Below are 4,640 nucleotides of genomic sequence, written 5' to 3'. Positions count from 1 at the left end.
AGAGAAAAATTTAAATTATCACCCTTCCCCCTCCCAAATGAAACCAAAGGTCAAAAGATCTCAAATGAAGGAGAGCATATGGGAGGGGGAAAGGTGATTCCAAATAATGAATAACCACCTCCCCAGAACGAGGCAGGAGACTAAGAAACACAACTTGTACAATTTGAAAACTGGAGACAAACAAGAGACTGTACACATGCAAATGGTTGCAGGTAGAGAACACAGGCAGTCAGACAGATCAAGGAATAGCTCATGGATGGAGATAAGTCTTCAAAAGGAAAGAAGGGGCGAGTATCAGGGTAGGGCAGAACACTTCGGACAAGGAAAAATTCTTCGGAAGAGATACTGTAGTACCTCCACGAATACCACACTTCCAAAAAATGTGAGCTTCACCCAGAGGTGTGCCCTGTGCTTCTATTTTAATCCAAGGAGGAAACTGGGATTTTCAGCGTTAAAGAGAAACTGTTTTTACTGTAGTCCTTGTCTCTTTTAGGCAGTTTTCTCAATGCCACCACTCCCACACCTTGACTTCAGGGCTTGTAGTATGGCAATGGTGGTTTAATTTTATTTCTTTTCTCTTGATGGCTAAAGCTGGACAGCAGCTGTTACAAGACTGAGTTGTAATCCTTTTCTTTAAAGGGGGAGGGAAAACAGAAAGAGCAAGCTTGTCTGTCTTCAATCTCTTGTTGTTATTCTCAAGCCCTTTTAGGGCTCCGTTTTCTAGAGAGTTCATGCAAAACTAAAGGGAAACATAAAATCCCTGAGGCCATGTTCTTCCCAATAAGCAAAATTAAGATGGAAAAAAAAAAATCAATTCCACTCGATACTTTTTAAAGATTACTGTGAACGAAAGCAAAGTTCCAAAGAGGTCCCTGTTTCCAGGTTAGTGTGTCTGCTCTTTTATCTTCAATCTTGGGTTGTCTGAATGCAGAGTTCAACTGGGTTACAGTGCCTCACCTGAAAAAAGCAAAAACAAATATATTTATCAAAGGAATTCTTTCAGGGCATTTCTTACCATCATCAAGGCTCAAACCCCATAGACCCACTGTTTAAAAGTGCCTTTTGAAAGAAAGATTAGTTTCCACTTCACTTACGTGTCTGATGGGCTCTTACATTTACATTCTAAATGTTGTTCATATTAGAAAGAGAAGAACATGGCTTCACCTGGCCTAAGGTCATCAAAGAACTAGTTCTTGTAAGGAGGCCATCATACCGGACACAAATAGTAACAAATATCAAAATCTAAAAACAAACAAGGACCAGCCGTGACGGGCAATCCTAGACAAGAGATTTCTCTTTGGACAAGGAATATTTCTTGCTATGAAAAGAGAAAAAAATAACCTAAAAACTAGGGCAGTAAGTCTCATTTCCTTACTGTGTGTGTGTGTTCTCTCTCTCTCTCTCTCTCTCTCTCTCTCTCTCTCTCTCTCTCTTAGTTATAACCCTGAAGAGGTAGAAGCTGAATATTTGGTCTTCTAGAGTAACACATAAAAGGACCTGAGTGAGAAATGTGCTTGCACTGAAAGGTGAGATGCCCTCTTCAGGAAACTAAGTCAACCCTAGGGGCTGGTCCTTTTTTCCCAATAGTTTTTTTATTCCTACATTGGTCTATTAGGAAGTCAACTGAGCCCCACCTTCCTCAATATGATTAAAAGTAACAATTATTTCTGTTGATGGTAGTAGCAAAATAACACTAGCATTTTGGATTTTATAGGGTGCTTTTCATCTAGTGATCTCAAAGCACTTAACTCACATTATCGGAGACAGAGTCCCTTATCCCACCCCGTAAAATTGAAGGCTAGAGAATGCCTGAGGCTGTTCCACTGAATCACTTGAGCAGTCAAGTTCAGAGCCCAAGACTTCACATGCCCCTTTGCCAACCCAAGCCCTTTCTGTCTCTTTCTCATCCACTATACTACCTGCCCAGTGATGACAACTGGAATCTGCAGACCAAAAATTTTACTTGTTAAAATTTAAAAATAAAAGCTTTGTCACACCCAATTGATCTAGGATTTCCCTTAATACCAAGGCAGAGATCAAAGTATCAGAAGATTCAAATGAAATACAAATGTGCCCTGGAATTTATTACTTCCTCTCTTACCTGTGGCATGGAAGGCAAAGGAACCCTTCTTCAAAAAAGATGCACTGTCTCTCTTTAAAAAACTGTTTTAGAGGGCCAAACAGCAATATTAGAAGTGAACGCCCAGATAGTACAAAAAATTGTTAACATCCTAAAAAATTTAAATCCTCTCTAGTCCCTAATTTATGATTATTTAATTCTCAGTTTCCTAAAACAATCAAATCCCAACCTTCTGAATGTAGGTCTACATAACTTTGTTAACAATGAAAAGCAAATTCTTGACTTGCAGACAATACCATTAAGCTTACCCCTCAAAACCCTAAAGATTAAAGAAAAATGGGAAAATGTACTGCTTATATTTTATCTAGAGCAGGATATAATTTAGACAGCATATGGTATTCCAGATTATATTTTCTAACAGAAAAAAAAGTAACTTGGGTTAATACTGCCACAGTAATGCAGGATCATAAGGCCATGCAAGTTTGGGAGCATTATACTGAGAAACATCTGAGATGTTTGGGGGATATACATTACAATGGACAAGACATAACCTAAGAATTTATTGGGTATAATAAAGACATACCAAGGCTTAGCAGAAGGATGTGGGAAGTAAGGATAAGATTGCAGGGTGAGTGTGTTTCATCAGAGCCAGTAGTCTGAATCCATACTAGTATGAGGTGTACAAGCCATGTGTATGACACAGGCAGAGTAATTTATGGAATGGAATATGTATATATGAAATAAACTAGAGAATATGTGCTTGAAAGCTCTAATAAAAGTTTAATAAAAGGACCTCCTTAAAGGGTGAATGGATATGAACAGTACCAGTAAAACACAAGTATTGTTTGTTGAAACAAAGAGATGTAACAGTACAACATAGTAAATCTGAATACAAAGTAATCAAGGTCTCATAGAATAATCCACATGGCAAGATAGCTGAAAAGTCAAGCAGAAGTTTAACATGGCCGTTATCATTATATACCAAGGTAGCAAAGTACACGGGTATATAATTCTTGTGAGCATTAGGTGGGTTTTGAAGAATGGGTGATAATGAGCATTTCTGAAGAGATTTGATACAGGACAGAGGGATACTGGGATAAAAGGATAGAAATGCGGATAGAAGATCAACCTAGCCAAGAAACCATTAATCAGGAAGTGAAAAATCCAAGACAGGAAAAGGGTCTACACTACAATATAACACATATCCGATCTTATACCTTTCATAACTTTAGGTCACTTTCTTACTTCTCATCTAAGTGTTTTCATTCAGCCAAGAGGATAGAACATCTTCCACTTCCTTGTCCCATAAAGAGATTCCTATTGGCAAAATTTAGCAAATACATCCGAGCTCCGCTTGTATTAAGTACAAAGTACTAAAAGCATGAAGCACGGGCTGGTGGGAGTGAGGAAGCGGACAGGCGGGAGCGAACAGGTAAGAGGATGAGGCTTGAGCCAAAATAAGTATCAGCAGAGTGGAGCGAGGGACCCGAACCCGAGGGAGGAAAAAGGGGAACAGCACGCAGTCCCCTCCCAGAAGCTGAGCGAGGAGAATCATGGTATGGGGCAGAGCTGACCGAGACAGGAGGACGGAATTCACCGGGCAGGGCCCACTGGGGCTGCGGGAGACTGCGGAGCCCAGCGGCGCAGGGCCGGGGGCGGAAGGGGCGGCGCGGCTGGGCACCAGGCGCCCAGGGGGACCGGGGTCCTGGATCCCCGGCCTCTGCTCGTCGTCCGTTTCCGGGGCCCACGGGTCCCGCCGCAGTTGGATGACCCGGCCCGGAGGAGCAGTGGGGCCTCAAACCACCTCCCCCTTCCAGGTCCCCCTTCCCTAGAGGTCACTCTCCCCTCCCACCTCACTGGCCCCGCACTTCCGGTTCCGCAGGGGCCGGTGTCCCTGGTACTCACCCCCGGCACGGTTCCCGTCACCGCTGCCGTCGTTATCGCGGCCGCCTCTCGGCAGCGCCGTCGGGCCTCTGAGAGGCAGCGCGCGGCCCCCGCACGCTCCACGCCCGCCCTGCTATGCGCGCTCCCGCACAGTCTTTTTTGCTAATTTTTTGAAAGCAATAGGCTCTCGTTGGTTCTGGAGGAAGTCAGACATTTCTAAAAGGCGACCCCCGGCGACCGCAGCGACCTCGCGTTCTGATTGGCTGCAGGGGCACAGCGCCGTACGCGCGCAAGACAACGAGAACGCGCGCGCAAGGCCGTCGGGTCCCGCGGGAGACTGGGAAAAGGGGGTTGGCGTCCTGCGCAGGAGTCGGAAATGGGGAAGTGGCCGGGGGAGTTTCCCCTTCTCCTTGTCCTACTTCCCCTGCCTACTGTAAACAAGAAGGAATCTTCGGGAGTGAAAAGTAGTTATACGTGTGTTCTGGGAGAACTCAAAAGCCAGCAGCTGCCTTCTGGAGTTCGCCAAACCCCCTCCACGTACGTTGGTACAGTCCAGACAGGCTTCTAGGAGAACCAGTCGCCTGTAGCGGCCCCGCCGTCTTCCTGCTTTAGCACCTTCCTTCATTGGCCAAACTTGGCGACTAAATAGCCCTCCTCTTCCCTCCCCCCCCCCACT

General features: G+C 44.8%; 1 protein-coding gene across 3 annotated transcripts in view; it reads right to left on the bottom strand.

Annotated features, from left to right (window-relative positions):
* ZDHHC5 (zinc finger, DHHC-type containing 5) overlaps window positions 1-4,119 on the bottom strand; it is a 22,539-nt gene extending 18,420 nt beyond the window's left edge. The window contains exons 1-3 of one of the 3 annotated variants that reach the window (XM_015569354.1): window positions 3,986-4,112; window positions 2,102-2,163; window positions 1-957 (exon numbers count right to left, since the gene is read on the bottom strand). The exon at window positions 1-957 is cut by the window's left edge and continues 235 nt beyond it. The gene's annotated coding sequence lies outside the window, so the exon portion shown is untranslated. Of the gene's footprint in view, window positions 958-2,101; window positions 2,164-3,297; window positions 3,320-3,985 lie in introns of those variants that run through there. The other 2 variants (XM_006772068.2, XM_006772070.2) reach the window with 2 other exon arrangements.
* Between the last annotated feature and the right edge of the window lie 521 nt (window positions 4,120-4,640).

This window comes from Myotis davidii, unplaced genomic scaffold (assembly GCF_000327345.1).
Source record: "Myotis davidii unplaced genomic scaffold, ASM32734v1 scaffold1286, whole genome shotgun sequence".
Classification (NCBI taxonomy): Eukaryota; Metazoa; Chordata; class Mammalia; order Chiroptera; family Vespertilionidae; genus Myotis; species Myotis davidii.
This window is presented reverse-complemented; position numbering and strand designations above follow the sequence as displayed.